The sequence below is a fragment of the Oncorhynchus nerka genome, linkage group LG11 (assembly GCF_034236695.1).
Source record: "Oncorhynchus nerka isolate Pitt River linkage group LG11, Oner_Uvic_2.0, whole genome shotgun sequence".
NCBI lineage: Eukaryota > Metazoa > Chordata > Actinopteri > Salmoniformes > Salmonidae > Oncorhynchus > Oncorhynchus nerka.
The window spans coordinates 23,407,305-23,425,041 of NC_088406.1; the positions used below are offsets into that span (position 1 = coordinate 23,407,305).

The window sequence follows — 17,737 nt, forward strand, 5'->3', positions numbered from 1 at the left end:
TTATATGAACTGTAACTTAGCAATATCTTTGAAATTGTTGCATGTTGCGTTTATATTTGTGTTCAGTGTATTTAGCAGTATTATGGCAGGGACAGTTATTGATTCATCCCTGTCTGGATGCACACGCCTCTACAAGCGATGAGACGAGAGAGATCCATCTCAGTAGAACGTCACTGCCGTCCGTCTAAGCTACCACAGTAAAAATGGGCCTTGTTCAAGCATGCTTTGCAGTCTAAGATAACACTGGGCTCGTCACTGAATCAATGGCTAACTAGCTGACAGGCTCATGGCGCTAGCCAAAAAATGCTAACGGTACGTAGCACAATGCACAAAGCAATGGTGGATGGCGCAGGTCTGGGTGCTGCATCTGTGCTGAGCGTGGATGCTTACGCAGACAAAGCCTTCACACGCATGCATACACTTCCTCAAAAAAAGTCCATTAATTTAAGATAGATTTGAGTTGTCATTCATTTTGATGTTTTTGCATTGGAGTTCTTCATTGCATCTGACTCGGATGTTTGGTGCAGTATTTCTCAAGTGATTTTTTTGCATGAAGACAGGACATCTCTCGTTGAATGACTACCGGCACTGCATTGAAGAATCTCTACTGTTGACCAAATCGCTGATGAGGGGGTTACCGACTTCGGCTTGCCTCGAGAAAAAAAGATATTGTGCACCCGAACTGCCGAGAGAGAGAGAGAAAAAAACTCTTGTCGATGTCCAAAACAAACATCAACGTTGCAAAATGTCATCATAATATATGCACGAATTGCTTCGGCTGGGAAGCATGTGGATGCCTTTATCCAATTATGATAGTTGAGTTTTTCTTAATTAGGAAATGTATAACTTTTTCACTTTGAACATGTAAAGTAGGTTGTGTAGATCTGGAGGAAAAAATAATAATTGAATCCCTATTTAGATTAACCTTTTTCCCATTTTGCTACATTAAAATTCTAAGGGGAGTAGACTTTCTATCGGCCCTGTACGTAACAGCCCTCTTCACCTAGTCTAAAGAACACTGACTATATGACATGAAGACAGACACGCATCTCTCTCAACTAGATCTGAAGACCCACCAGCTAGGTGGACCCACCCCTCTCAGTAGGTGTACCCTTCACATCCTCTCATCAACGACTCAGAGGCTCCTTTAGTCACTAATCAAGAGCGCGCACACACACACACACACACACCCTCAAGAAGTCTTTACAGAAGACCCTGCGTCATCACTGCCTGGAAGTAAACAAAATACCTCGGTCTGCCAATCACAAACACAATACACAGCCATACTAGGACACCTATGAACCCTGCCCCTCATGTATTACAGATGTACACAGAATAACACACAGTACACAATCACCCACTTAAAGTCCATACATTTTAATTATCTAAGAAAACTGTGACGATGATGTTGTGTGAGAGGAGTGTCAGTGTGTGTGTGTGTGTGTGTGTCCTGGACTGTGTGAGACAGCTTGTGAACTTTCTCCGTCCTTCTCTCCGTCTAATTTTAGGGACCAATGTAAGACTGCCCCAAGATGGGAGGGGCTGTGTGTGTGTGTGAGTCTGATATAGTTGCCATAGCTCCCCTGGATGCTGTAAATCAGTTACCTTCTGCATGAACAAAGGTCTGCCCCAGCCAAGGGTATGGTGCACACACACACACACGAGGGTGAGATGGAGGAGTAGCAGACAAATAGTAAGAAAACATTTCCATGATGTCTGCTCACCAGGCGCAAATACTCCCACAATATACTGGACGTTTATGTCTACATTACAATCCACACCTGCACATTTTTTGTGTAGGTGTCACACACACACACCCCTAACCTGTAGGAGTGATCTACAGTATTTGGCTAAGAGCAGCCAGAGGTCAGATGATAAACAACAGGCAGAAAAGGGAGAGGAAATGCATGAACACCGGTATGTAGGCAGCAGGTAGCCGAGCGGTTAGAGCGTTGGGCCAGTAACCGCAAGGTCGCTGGTTTGAATACTAGAGCCGACAACGTGAAAAATCTGTCTATGTGCCCTTGAGCAAGGTACTTAAACCTAATTTGCTCCAGGTGTGCCATTTTACTACAGCTGACCCTGTAAAACAACACATTTCACTTAGGGATGCACGATATAGTTGGTGAACATATTGGAATCGGCTAATATGATCTAAAAACGGCAACATCGGTATGGGCCCGATGTCTAGTTTAACGCTGATGTTAAAAACCGTGCATACCTACCGTGCATACCTATTTAACGTAGGTACAGGACATAATGACGCCACGTAACATTTAGCGCTACATGTGCAACACAGCATTCCTAACACAGCAGCCCACAATCTCTGTGCTGTGTGGATCGAGCAGTCAAACAAGTCGAGCAGTCATTTGAAAGAGTAAGAATTTCAGCGAGACAACTAATAGGTGAAATCCATTGAAGCCAAGATAATGGAATTCAATTCCCTTGACAATCAACCGTTCTCTATCGTGGGTGATGTTGGCTTTCGCCGAATGGCCGAGCACCGGTAGACACCACCAAGTGTGCTATTTTTCGATGTTGCCCACCCAGAGTTACACAGTTACACACTGCTATTAGCTTCACGACATACATACTATGGAACGCCATTTGGGTCTTTGCGTGTCAAAAAAATATACAGTATGACTGTCAAAGATGTACAAAAAAGTACCAAAAAAAAGTCTGCAAACAAGCATACACCATCCACAAACAATGTATTAACAATACCGCGTTGGTTATAAAGCATAATTTGTTCAACTGCAACTTCTCGGGTAGCTAGCTTTAGCACCAATACAACCAGCCTGAAAACAATGACCAGTAGAAACTAGAGTAATTTTCATTATTCTTAGCAATGATTTAGGAAATCTTGTGAGCAAGTATTAGCTAGGTTGCCACTTGATGTTCGCCTATTGAAATTGAACTAGCCAGCTACTTAACCCTGTTGCCCACAGGTAACGTTATAAGCAGCCAGCTAGCTGGCTAGTGAGGCCCAACCGGACTGTGTTGTGAAGCTAGACACAATAATGATTAGGCCCAATAGTGGAATTTGCGGTTTGCCTTCAAAATAAAAGTATATAATTGACAGCGATGCAAATTAATACAAATAGTAGAATTATGCCATACTTTTATTTTGAAGGTTAACAGCCCACTATTGTGGCTAATCCTTATCGTGGCTCGCTTCACATAGATGGGTCCGACCACCATTAATCAAATAAGAACTGTTTTATAAATTAGGGTTATTTTAGATGACACCAAGCGATAGTCAGCTAACTAACTATAGCTAATGAAACAGATATTTTGCTATGTTTTTGGGGAAGAACTACATTGTTTGCATCCATGAGCTAGCTAGCTTTTTTATTTTTATGACCAGCACTGTAGGTGCGCGAGACAACTTTACCAGCATCATAGCATACGTATTGATGAAATCATTGTGACATATGAAATACGAGTGAGTTAATACACATCGATTACACTACGTTAAAAAAAATGTATTAACGTGTTAAATTATTTGACGTGCAGTCATATTCAGGTCCTGATTGGTCAACAAGCTTATTTGACACGTCAAATAGTGTTATTTGACGAGTATCTTTTTGGACACGCAAAGACCCAAATGGCGTTCTATATAAATCCTTGTTGAGAATGAAACGACAGAACAAATGAACAAAGAAAAAGCACAGCTAGTAAGTGAAAGAAATAGGTTTTGATTAGGTTTTACTGGTAATGGGGACATAAACGTAAATGCCAATTAAATAACTTGTTGGTCAGTGTGGTGTGTGTGTAACCTTTAACTAGGCAAGCACATCCATAGACACACACACACACGCATGTCTATCACTACGTCATCAGAGCGCAACGCATGTTTGTTGTCGAACACCTACGTAGCCGGACGCCGCTCTGGTCTGGTGGAAGTTTATCCCCCGCGTTGGCTCTCCACAGCCGACTGGCCGGCGCTAGGCAGGGTTCATCCTCGAAGGGGTCTCCCCCTTCCTTCTCGACCCAACCAACCAGCCATGGAGGTAAGTCACTCGCCGTGGAAGTTGAAGGTGTCCAAAACTGACACAGAGCAGAAACAGCTTTGCCGCCCTGGATCCAGAGGTTCCAGTGCCTTCGTCCTTGGTGGCTTCCCAATCAAGATCGGATCCAGAGGTACCTGCGTCTTCGTCCTCGGTTCTGTCTCCTTCTCCGGTGGCTTCTACCTGGTGTTCAGATCTGAGACCTGCCCATGAAACATCACCACCTGTCATCATAGGCAGCTCTACGGTGAGAAACATCTCGGTCCCCAAGGCAAAAACTCTCTGCTACCCAGGAGCACAAGTACAGGACATAACAAGTCTGCTTCCGACTGTTCTACCACAGATGCCGGGAGCTGACACTGTCGTAGTCCATGTGGGGTCAAACAACATCTGGAGGGCTAACTCGGAACATTTAAAAATAGATTTTAAAATAACTAATTTGAGCATTAAAAGACTCTAAAAAACTGCCAATAATTTCAGGTACAGTACCATCGTTGGGCCGCGGGTGTGAAAGATTCAGCAGGCTACTGGCATTACACATCTGACTAAAAGACTACTGTACTCTGCTGGAGTCACTTTTATAGATAACTTTGAAACCTTCTAGAAACAGAAGGTACTCTACAGGAATGACGGAGTTCATCCAAATCATCTTGGCTCCTGGACCCCACGCATTCCAAGGCCACATTGAAACAAATGACTGGTAAATGATCCAAGACCAGCTCAGTTAATCCCTACCATTGTGACAATGAGTCGTCATAATGCTGTATCAAATGTACATGATCTTAGGGGCATGGGCAAACACAAAGAACCACATTCCTGTAAAGCTTAGAGACGGTCTAATGTTAAATACTGTTGAAGTAATATGGCTACAGGTTAATCTGCCTCACCTATAGCCCATTCTTGTGGGAAGCTGATATAGACCACCAAGTGCTAACAGTCAGTATCTGGATAATGTGTGTGAAATGCTTGATAATGTATTTGAATTCAACAGAGAAGTACATTTTCTGGGTGATTTAAATATGGACTGGCTATCATCAAGCTGCCCACACAAGAAATAACTTCAAACTGTAACCAGTGCCTGCAACCTGGTTCAGGTTATCAGTCAACCTACCAGGGTAGTTACAAACAGCACAGGAATTAAATCATGAACATGTATTGATTACATTTTTACTAACGCTGCAGATATTTGCTTTAAAGCAGTATCCAAATCCATAGGATGTAGTGATCACAATATAATAGCCATATCTAGGAAAACATAAGTTCCAAAGGCTGGGCTAATATATAAGTGGTCATACAAGAAGTTTTGTGGTGATTCATATGTTGATGATGTAAATAATATTTGCTGGTCTGTGGTGTGTAATGAGGAGCAAACAGACACTGCACTTGACGCATTTATGAAACTACTATTCCAGTTACTAATAAGCAGGACCCATTAATAAAATGACTGTAAAAACAGTTAAATCCCCATGGATTGATGAGGAATTGAAAAATGGTATGGTTGAGAGGGATGAGGCAAAAGTTATGAAAAAGAAGTCTGGTAGCCCAACTGATTGGCAAACGTACTGCAAATTAAGAACTAACGTGACTAAACAAAAATAAAACTACACTATGAAACAAAGCTAAATCGTATAAAGAAGGTCAGTAAAAAACTTTGGGGCACCTTAAATGAAATTTTGGGAAAAAGAGCCAACTCGGAGAGGGTATGAATGTGTGGGGTGTTCATAGACAAAACAAAGGCCTTAAACTGTCCACAATCTTATCGGCCACATGTCAGTAGTACACACCACCTCAATACAGTTCAAATAACAACACACAACTTGCAAGCAACCTCCCTTTTAACTAAAATGTCAACCCAAATAGGGCAATAATAGTCCGGCTCTAATGAAAATCAAAGGAAAGTGCATCTGAAAAATAGAAAGTCTGCTGCAGGGTAAAGCACTGGAACGATAGAGGGAAGAGAAGGAGAACCAGAGAGATCTTAGCTGTGGTCTTCAGGCTTGCAGTTGTACTGTGACCTTCTGATTGTTTGTATGTCAAAGCTTTGCAACAATGTTGCTACTAAACCCTGCGATCCATAACCGGTGCGGTCCCAAACGATAACAACCACGACCTAGAGCGGTCACACCGATGATTGAGTTAAACAAACTACACACTCTGAAAATAAACAAGACTTCTGCAGCATAGCACATACAATCGAACTGTAGCGCCAACCAAGAGCTCCCTCCCAGAGAGCTGAAAGAGCTGTCTATATCTCCTCCTTCCTTACTGCTGAAGCGCTCTTAAAGTGGCAGCGCACAGTGAAGGCTCCGTGCAGGATTTCGCCACAAGATAAGCAAACTTAGGGATGACATGCCAGCAACAAACACTGACACTACACATGCATGTATATCGGACCCAATTATGATAGACAAGAATTGTACTTTTGAATTCCGTAAAGTCAGTGTGGAAGAGGTGAAAAAATGGTTGTCTATCAACAATGACAAGCCACCGGGGTTTGACAATCTGGATGGCAAATTACTGAGGATAATAGCAGACGATATTGCCACTCCTATTTGCCACAACTTCAATTTAAGCCTACTAGAAAGTGTGTGCCCTCAAGTCTGGAGGGAACCTAAAGTCATTCCGCTACCCAAGAATAGTAAAGCCCCCTTTACTGGCTCAAATAGCCGACTAATCAGCATGTTACCAACTTCTGGAGAAAAAAAATAGTGTTTACCCAGATACAATGCTATTTCACAGTAAACAAATTGACAACAGAATTTCAGCATGCTTATAGGGAAGGACACTCAACAAGCACAGCACTTACACAAATGACTGATGATTGGCTAAGATAAATGTATGATAAAATTATTGTGGGGGCTGTCATGTTAGACTTCAGTACAGCTTTTGACATGATCGATCATAGTCTGCTGCTGGAAAAACATGTGTTATGGCTTTACACCCCCTGCTATAATGTGGATAAAGAGTAACTTGTCTAACAGAACACAGAGGGTGTTCATAAATGGACGCCTCAAATATAATCCAGTTAGAATCAGGAATTCCCCAGGGTAGCTGCTTAGGCCCCTTTTACATTTTTTACTAACGACATGCCACTGACTGAGTAAAGCCAGAGTATCTACATATGTGAATGACTCAACACTACACGTCAGCTACGACAGCGACTGAAATGACTGACACTCAACAAAGAGCTGCAGTTAGTTTCAGCGTGGGTGGCAAGGAATAAGTTAGTCCTAAATATTTCTAAAACTAAAAGCATTGTATTTCAAACAATACACTCACTAAACCCAAAACCTCAACTAAATATTGTAATAAATAATGTGGAAATTGAGCAAGTTGAGATGATTAACTTCATTAGGGTAGGAGGCACAATTTTCACCTTCGGATGAAAAGCGTGCCCAAAGTAAACTGCCTGTTACTCAGGTCCAGAAGCTAGGATATGCATATAATTGGTAGATTCCATATGATAAAATAATGTCTGTGAGTATAACAGAACTGATATGGCAGGTGAAAACCAGAGAAAAATAATAACTTCCTGGATGGATTTATTTATTTTATTTATGTTTGTAGTTTTCCATTGACTGCTTATACAGATTCCATACGACTTAGGACTCAAATTGCACTTCCTATGGCTTCCACTCGATGTCAACCGTCTCTAGAAATTGTTTCAAGTTTGTATTTGGAAAAATGAGGGAGTAAGACCACTCTGAATGAGTGGACACTGCAGTGTCCCAGAGGTTATTCATGCACACGACAGAGAGCGCGCCTTTCTTGTTTTCCCTTAATATTGATGAAGCTTCTGTCCGGTTGAAATATCATTGATTATTATGACTAAAAACAACCTGAGGATTGATTAGAAACATCGTTTGACATGTTTCTACGAACTTTACTGATATTTCTATTTATTGTTTGTCTGCTGTTTTGACTGCCTTTGAGCCTGTGGATTACTGAACGAAACTGAGGTTTTTGGATATAAAGAGGGACTTTATTGAACAAAACAAAAATGTATTGAGTAAATGGGAGTCTTGTGAGTGCAACCATATGAAGAGAAAAGGTAAGTGATACATTGTATCGCTATTTCTGACTTGTGTAACTCCTCTACTTGGCTGGTAACTGTTTGTAATGATTTGTCTGCTGGGCGCTGTTCTCAGATAATCACATGGTATGCTTTCGCCGTAAAGCCTTTTTGATATCTGACACCGTGGTTGGATTAACAAGAAGTTCAGCTTTAAACCGATGTATAACACTTGTATGTTTTATGAATTTTTATAATGAGTATTTCTGTTTATGAATTTGGCGCTCTGCAATTTAACTGGATATTGGCCAGGTGGGACGCCAGCCGTCCCACACCAAATATAGAGAGGTTAAACTGCTTGGAGTAACCCTAGATTGTAAACTGTCATGGTCAAAACATATCGATGCAGCAGTAGCTAAGATGGGGAGAAGTCTGTCTATAATAAAGTGATGCTCTGTCTTTTTAACAGCACTATCAACAAGGCAGGTCCTACAGGCCCTAGTTTTGTCGCACTTTGTTCAGTCATGTGGTCAAGTGCCACAAAAAAGGTCTTCGGAAAATTGCAATTGGCTCAGAACAGGGCAGCACAGCTGGCCCTTGGATGTACACAGAGCGCTAATATTAATAAATATGCATGTCAATCTACAGAGAGATGGACTTATTTATTTATGAAAGGTATTGACATGTTGAATGCACCGAGCTGTCTGTCTAAACTACAGGCACACAGCTCGAACACTCATGCATACCCCACAAGACATGCCACAAGAGGTCTCTTCACAGTCCCCAAGTCCAGAGTAGACTATATGTAGTACTGTGTGTTTCCCAGAGCCATGACTACATGGAACTCTATTCCATATCAAGTAACTGATGCAAGCAGTAAAATTAGATTTAAAAAACAGAAGAAAAATAACTATTTTGGAACAGCAGGACTGTGAAGCAACAAACATTGGCACAGACACATGCGATAACATACGCACTATACATACACATGGATTTAGTACTGCAGATATGTGGTAGTGGTGGAGTAGGGGCCTGAGGGCACACATTGTTGTGAAATCTGAATGTATTGTAATGTTTTAAAAATTGTATAAACTGCCTTAATTTTGCTGGACCCCACGAAGAGTAGCTGCTGCTTTATAAGGCAATGCTACCAAATACTAATTGAGTGTGTGTAAACTTCTGGGCCACTGGGAATGTGATGTAAGAAATAAAAGCTGAAATAAATTACTCTACTATTATTCTGACATTTCACATTCTTAAAATAAAGTAGTGATCCTAACTGACCTAAGACAGGGAATTTTTACTAGGATTAAATGTCAGGAAATGTGAAACTGAGTTTAAATGCATTTGGCTAAGGTGTATGTAAACTTCAACTGTATCTACTGTAAATCACATCCAGATACGATACGATATATGCATTCAGCACCACAGATAGAACTCTTGTTAACGCACAAAAACACAAGAAAGAGAGAGAGCTCAACATGACATTTAAACTACTCAATCAGTGTGAGGAGTGAAGACTCTGATGGGCATTGACTAGAGCAGTGAAGTCAGGTATAGTTTCTGACGTCGCTATGAGCAGGATTGCTGAGAGGTGAGCGATGTAAGAGATGATCTGTGTCTTGACGTGTTATATTTCATCACTGAAAGTGTCTGTTCACATACATTGGGTCAAACTAACAGTACAAACATCTTATGAGCATGACTCCTGATCTTTGGAAAGTTTTGCTCATTGAGAGATGCATAGAACCTCGCCAGTGACATTGGAGAACGATTCAAAAACTATCACTGCGTCAAACTGAAGATCAATAAGCTCAAGTTCCAGGTCAGTGGGAGCGTTATCCACATTGAAGGTGAAAGAAGAGGAAACCAACAGCATGTAATTTTCCAACACTTTGAAATCCTCAAAACGACGAGAAAACTCACCGTTCGAAGCACACAGCAGGCATGTAAACTTCTCCCGCTGGTCATCTGAAAGGGAACACACTAGTAGTGTCGGAAGGTGGGTGGGTGAGATTGTTGGCTTCTACTTGGTGGGTCAAGAGGAGTAATTTTCCTTTGAAGGTTATGACAAGGCTGTACATCTGATGTGCAAAAAGGCCCTTCCCTTATAGTTTGGCCCTTCCCCTTCCCTTATAGTTTGGAATTCAGTTAATTTATGAGGGCCATGATGTGAAGGCAAAAATCAGCCAACCATTCTATATCTCGTAGTTGAGGGAAATCCACATATTTTACATTCATTTGCAATAACTCAGCAATCTCTGACTGCAGGTCCCACACCCTTTTAAGCACCTTCCCCAAACTCAGCCATCTCACATTTGTGAGGTAGGGGAGATCTGCATGTCCCGACTCTGTCTCTTCCAACAGTGATTTCGCTCTTATGAAGTTTACCACTTCAGTGACTGTATTCACAACATGGCTCATTTTCAGAACACATTTACAGAGCACCTCCTGATGAATAATGTAATGCAGGAGAAAAGAAAATCTGATCTGGGTTCAGCTCAGCTACTTGATCTTGTATCATTTTCAAAAGGCCAATGTTTTTTCCTGTCAAGTTTGGGCAACCATCAGTGGTCACATTGGAGAACTTTTAAACTCAGTCCCTGCTTTGCCATACTTATTAACCTCCTCCAATAAATATTGCCCTGTGGTTGTGCTCTTCACTGACTGCACTGAAGCTTCTCTGTCATTTCAAAGTCTGGGGTTATACCTCGTAAGAATATCAACAACTGTGTTGTATCACGTGCATCACTGCTCTCATCCAGGGCCATGGAGAAATAGGTTAAATCTTTTACCTCGTCTTCCAACTGTTGTTCCATATTCTCTGCGATGTCCTCAACACGCCGTGTTACTGATCGTCTTGACAGGGAAACATTTTCAAACAGCTCTTTCTTGTCGGGGCAAAGTATTGCTGCAGAGTCAATTAAACATTCTTTAATGAATCCGCCCTCAACGAATGGCTTGCTATGTTTAGCAATTTTGTGGACATGTACATAGCTAGCTCTCGCAATTCCGTCGTTTGCCGAATGCCGTTTTGTAAAAAATCCTTGCTGCTTTTGCAACTGAGACAGCAACTCTTTCAATGAACTTGCCATCTGCTCAGAAGACATATTCCTATCTTTCTCTGCATGCTTCGTCTGGAAGTGTCGGAACAAGTTGTAGTCTTTCAAGACAGCGATGCTCTCTTTGCACACTAAGCACATAGCCTTCCCTGATACCTCAATAAAGAAATATGTAGATGTCCACTCTTGCTGGAACATTGCCAGCCTACATTGTCTACTTTCCTTTTCTTTGAAAAACTCATTTTGCACAATTTCTAGCTAGCTACTATTTGTAACGGTGACGTGGATGTCAGACTGTCAGAGTAGGATTCCGCGGGCCGTATTGAATCAGGTCGTGGGTCGCATACAGCCCCCGGGCCGACCTTTGACCAGGCCTGTTCTATACCAAGCAAACCTCCATTCAAAACTAGATCTATTCTTTCTGCATCTACTTTGTCTTTCTTTCATTTCATTCCATCGATCGCTCAACCTTTTCAACTCTTATTTCCTCTCCTTCACAGCAAACTAATATTGTAAAATCATCTTTCTTTTTGTTTCAATATATCCCCTTCTGTACTCCTTTATTATTGCCTGCATACTGTAGCTGAACTGCTCAGCCCCGATGTTCCTCGCTCCTCCTCCCATCTTCCTCTCTGAATTCCTTTGCAGGTCTTGGCTTGTGAAGCAAGAAAGTGGAGAATTCCATCAGGCTACTGTTCTCTCTGATTCAGTCACTGGTCATGTCACACTTCCTATGTGTCTGCATGTCCTGTATATACTCAATATTATATGAAGTCTATCTAGTGTAAATCTATTTACTGTATACCTACTATAAATCTACCAACTGTATATCTACCTAGTGCATCTCTCGGTATGCATGTGACCTCGTCTGAGGGCATGCTAGACCTTTCTGCCTATTAAGCCACAGAAGGTATTTGGCTCAGGGGATACAACTGTTTGATGGGGCATGACACCCCCCCACCCCCCCAAACACACACAATCACACACACACGAGCACAGCTGCTTCACACAACACACACTCCTGGCTTCCCTTCCGATTTCAGAGAGGATGTTACACAAGCCATCAACGGCTGTGAGGGGTGATTACATTTGACTGTGACAGCAGGAAGTGTGTGTTTGCGTGTGTGTCTGAGAACCAGTTAAAATTAAGGAGCAAGAAGACAGTTGAGGATGGTGGGTGGCAGCAATATTAGAAGCTGTGTCTCATTCGTTCAACAAGAACACTGACTACTGTACAAACACACATGACCTCAATGGTATTGTATAAACAGGCAGGTGGGGAGTACATGTCCCTGAAGGAGGGTGTTTCAGTACAGTAAATCTGTTGTAATGAATAGAGAGGAGGAAGAAGAGAGGGGAGAAGGATGAGAGGGGATAGATTGCAGCACACCAGTAGGTGTCATTGAGATGGAGGACGGGATGTCAATCACACCCCCACTGGATTGGAGGATTGGGTCCAGATGAGAGACACACCCAGTACGGCTGGCTAATTTTAAAGGGGTAGGAACAGTAGGAACCAGTCCTTTCAGCTATCCCTTTTCACCAAGAGACCAGGTCATTTTATAATAACGTTTAGGAGAGGCCTGGTTGTGGAATAAATAGCAGGTTGTCTAAAAGGCTGCATTGTTAGGTTGACTGAAGACTGACGTCAGCGGTGTTATCAGCCCCCCCCACCTCAGAGGGGGCTTGAGAACAGCCCCACCCACAACTGGGCAGCCTGGCCCACTGCCTGATTAAAAATATCTCCTCTGTTTCCCACAGCGCTATCACACCAACTCAAAATAACATTTTCCTTCAAGAGAGAACTAAATACAAGTTCATTTGATCAGTACCCGTTCATTTCAATGAGCAGCTACAGTAAATGGTGAATACTTATAATTATCTGTATAATCAGAGATCCAAATGTCAATTTAATCATGACACGTTTGCTAATGATCCTCACTTTCTGCACTATTGAATACAGTGCAATCATGAGGCTGCACACAAAAACACTAACACACATTTACAATAGTCTACTACCATCAGTCAGACAGTTCTGACCTTTCTTTGCAGGAAGTGCATTAATGCTCTGAACGATAATTAGTTCCGCAGTCATGGCCACCGTCTGGGCACACTCTTAATATAGTGCGTGTGTTCGCGCACGCGCCAAATGGCTACTATAGCTGTCTGTGTGAGAGGGCAATAGATAAACCATGCATGATTGCCATTTAGGAATTCATGTGGTGGAAGTGTGCTGAGGTCAATGAGTGTGTGCGCGTGTGTTTGCGTACTGTATCGTAAATAAGTCAAATATGTGTATTAAGTGTTTATGCAAACAATGTGTCCCCTCGGAAGCACAGAGTTCTCTCTCACATGATTGAGATAATTGCTCCATTCATGGCTCCAGTCCCCACCACCTCTCCCCCAGACCCGTGTGTTAGTGCTCGGGGGGCTGTGTGTGGAATTGGCTCTCATAGCCACAGATACTGTATTAGACGCACACTCCTGTTTGGGTCTCTGACGGTCCCCTGACATCATGCCTCCCTCGTCTCGTCCCGCTGGGAAGCTTACTGACTTGGTGTCGCCAGGCTGCTGTAAACACACACGTCTGAATCAAATGATAATTTAGACAATAATAGAGGAATGGGGATTGCGTGTGTTGGAGTGAGATGGTAAAGAGAGAGAAACGTGTCTGAGTTCTAACAGGTGTCATTTCCATTGTCTTATCTTAGAGAATCATTGTACCATCTAAACCTCTGAAATATATTTTCCATAACCAAAAATAATGTATTTTCAGCTGTACAAAACCGAAAGAAAGAAAGTGCAGAAATTACAGTTAAGACCGGGAAGCATAGTGCACATAACAAAGTTACCACTTCTTAGACTTACTTTCAATGAGAATAACATATCTATAACTTACAATTATGTGAGTTTGGTCTTTGCCCCAAAAGTTATATTGCAGCTTTGAGAGAATCTGAGAGATACATGCTCAAACTTGCATGAGCATTAGAATTTATCAAATATAATTTAAAGTACATCTAAAATTGTGTCACTTAATTCACAAATATATCTGAGGACAGGTAAGGTGTGCCATCACATTGGCTTGGCAATAACTGTATCAAAATCTCAAAGACATAGCCCCTTTGGAATCATTGTCCTAGGCATATGTTGTTTGTCACCAAGTGTGCTCGGAGTTAGCCTATCCAAGTGTAGGCAGGCCTACAAGCAGACAAAGTGGAGCAAAAAGCATAGGCCTGGCGAAAATGACAAACAGTGTGCTATTCATTAATTTTCCTGAAACGAGTTAACCGCTCAATTCTACCCGTTCTCTCCAAAAACTTCCCGGTTCTACACATAACGTCACGTCTGAGTTTAAATATAAACTACAGTGGGGCAAACGTCGATGTGACGTGCCCTATTTTACCACTCTGTCAATGTTCCTGCAACATCCCATTCAGTTTGGCGTAGAGAACATACCAAATAAATCCTGACATAACCAACAGCAAAGAATAGCAATGGTACCAAATGTAGCCTAAACATGTCCCCATCGTGTCATCAAAACGAGGGGAACTGCAGCCGCGGAATACACCAGGAGTAAGCTACACCGGGTGCAGAGGGGGAAACGAGTGCGTCAAGCCCGAGTTTTTATTAATGGCAAGTCACCAAATAAAATTCTAAAAACGACACCCAACCGCATCTTAAATACATTGCATCATAGTTGTGAGACCAAAACATATCGCTGCTTTCAAAGGCCCATATTTAAAAACGACTACAATCTGAGGATATTTGGCATAGTCTACATAACTCGGAGGGTTTGTAGTTCACATGGTCCTAGGTGTGGACGATATTTACGGATGATAACCCTGGGGATAAGGCAGAATGTCTCCTTGGGTGCTCTGAGAGCAAACCAATCATGAAACTCGTTTCGAAACATTGCCTATTGTTTGACCAAATTAAGAAACTAATATTTTCAAAACACGACAAAAGTGGAAATGTAGCCGATAAATTCAAACAACCATCTGGGTGAGGTGTAGATACAACGTAGCAGTTCAAGTGCACCTCGGTCGACGTACTCACTGACTCCATGAAGGTTAGCCTACTAATTCGAGATAGCGACGGAAGTGTGCCAGGGACTTACCTTGAGTTACACTCCTGTTGGGAATAGGAGAATATCGACCGTCCTAGTGAGGAAATAGGTATAATTAAAAGTAGTTTTTCTTTCTCGACCGAATCCACAATAACGATATTTATGCGTGACAAGATGAGCCGTGAGAAACCTATGTCTTCTCCCCGCAGGACAATGCGGCCAGGTGGGCTGATCGGCGTTGGCTTCCTGTTTTTCAGAAGGTGAACCACGCACAGTTCGGGTGCTGTTCGCTTTTGTATTCTATCCCTCCCGTTCGGTCTCTCCCCCTCCCTGCGTAGCCTACACTGTTCTTGCAGTCGCCTAGTACTCAGCCGGCTTTGCTTCCCCTATCTTCATATCTTCGGCATGAAACTTCGGGGCCGAGATTTCACCCGGAAACACACAGTTCTGAAACCTCTCCAACTAATTGAGATGAAAGAAAAGAAACGCGAGTTGAATTTGCCAGTTGAAACATTCATTCCAACGTTGCCAAAGGCGCGTCGATTATCCCCGATGCATTCTTTTGGTGAGGGGGTCGCGTGTTGACTTGAGGCGGTCATTATACTGGGTTTTCTCTGACAGTCAGTGCCTGCCTGGTTGTGAGGCGGTGTTAAAAACAAATAGGTACACTATGCCTTATTTTGTATGTCAATAACAGTAAAGGCAGTGCATTCATCTATAGCTAAGCCTACTGTGAATCATTAACCAACATGTAGCCCCCAAGGCTAATGGTTCACATTAAACTAGGCTACATTGTTCATCATGGTTTTGATCTAAACCGTCTCATAGAGTAAGGATAAACCAGAGGTATTTTAGTTATTAATAATTTTATAATGCCTGCACCATGCAACACAAGTCAGTTGCCTCATCAATTGAAAGGGCAGCAAGTTGACCCGTTGTCAAGTGGTGGTGTTGTCTCTGATTTATCATTTTGAAAAGCACAGTGACAAAACGCAGAAAAAAGTATGTATTTGTACTGATACAGCAGTCCAGTGTGGCTGCAGGGAGAAATGTAACCATTAATGAAAGAGCTGTGTCGCCTCCTGGTGACCTGTTTATATAAATGAGGACATGTTACATCATTTACAGAGAACAGTTGTGAGTTCAGTTTGAATGAACGTTTGCTACGTTATGTGACAGTTTGTACTGAACGACACGTTTCCCCAAAAAAGTATGCACCGTTCTTCAACAGCCTTCGAGGTACGTTTGCTTCAAGGTATCGCATCATTTAATATTGGTGTGACCATCTTAAACAGCAAAACTCACCAAACACCAGACAGTATTCGCCCTCTGGGCCACCAACCTCACAACGATTTTCAACTGGTCGTTCAGTATCCTTTTCGTTGATTTCAATGTTGCACACAGTCATACTGAACACACCCCATGAGTGAGTTTAGGAAACTTCTGGTTAACCAGGGAGGAGGTGATGGACTGGCTGTCTCAGAACTGACCAATAGTGTGCCAGAGATAACCAAAACCAGTGCACTGTATGGGGTATAGGATGAAATGTGTGGGTGATGACAACATTACAACCACATCTGACCTATGACACTGATTGACTATAACATTACCAAACTGATCTGACCTATAACACTGATTGACTATAACATTACTAAACTGATCTGACCTATAACACTGACTGTGACTATGACATTACTAAACTGATCTGACCTATAACACTGATTGACTATAACATTACTACTGATCTGACCTATAACACTGATTGACTATAACATTACTAAACTGATCTGACCTATAACACTGACTGACTATAACATTACTAAACTGATCTGAATTATAACACTGACTGACTATAACATTACCAAACTGATCTGAATTATAACACTGATTGTGACTATGACATTACTAAACTGATCTGACCTATAACACTGATTGACAATAACATTACTAAACTGATCTGACCTATAACACTGATTGACTATAACATTACTAACCACATCTGACCTATAACATTACCAAACTGATCTGAATTATAACACTGATTGTGACTATGACATTACTAAACTGATCTGACCTATAACACTGATTGACAATAACATTACTAAACTGATCTGACCTATAACACTGATTGACTCTAACATTACTAACCACATCTGACCTATAACATTACCAAACTGATCTGAATTATAACACTGATTGTGACTATAACATTACTAAACTGATCTGACCTATAACACTGACTGTGACTATAACATTACTAACCACATCTGACCTATAACACTGATTGACTATAACATTACTAACCACATCTGACCTATAACACTGATTGACTATAACATTACTAAACTGATCTGACCTATAACACTGATTGTGACTATAACATTACTAACCACATCTGACCTATAACACTGATTGACTATGACATTACTAAACTGTTCTGACCTATAACACTGATTGACTATAACATTAGTAAACTGATCTGACCTATAACACTGATTGACTATAACATTACTCAACTGATCTGACCTATAACACTGATTGACTATAACATTACTAAACTGTTCTGACCTATAACATTGATTGACTA

General features: G+C 41.7%; 1 protein-coding gene across 3 annotated transcripts in view; it reads right to left on the bottom strand.

The window, feature by feature from the left end:
* Positions 1-15,732, bottom strand: part of LOC115136609 (phosphatidylinositol 4,5-bisphosphate 3-kinase catalytic subunit beta isoform-like) — a 101,364-nt gene extending 85,632 nt beyond the window's left edge. The window contains exons 1-2 of one of the 3 annotated variants that reach the window (XM_065024312.1): positions 15,341-15,732; positions 15,202-15,244 (exon numbers count right to left, since the gene is read on the bottom strand). The gene's annotated coding sequence lies outside the window, so the exon portion shown is untranslated. Of the gene's footprint in view, positions 1-9,948; positions 10,057-15,201 lie in introns of those variants that run through there. The other 2 variants (XM_065024311.1, XM_065024313.1) reach the window with 2 other exon arrangements.
* Between the last annotated feature and the right edge of the window lie 2,005 nt (positions 15,733-17,737).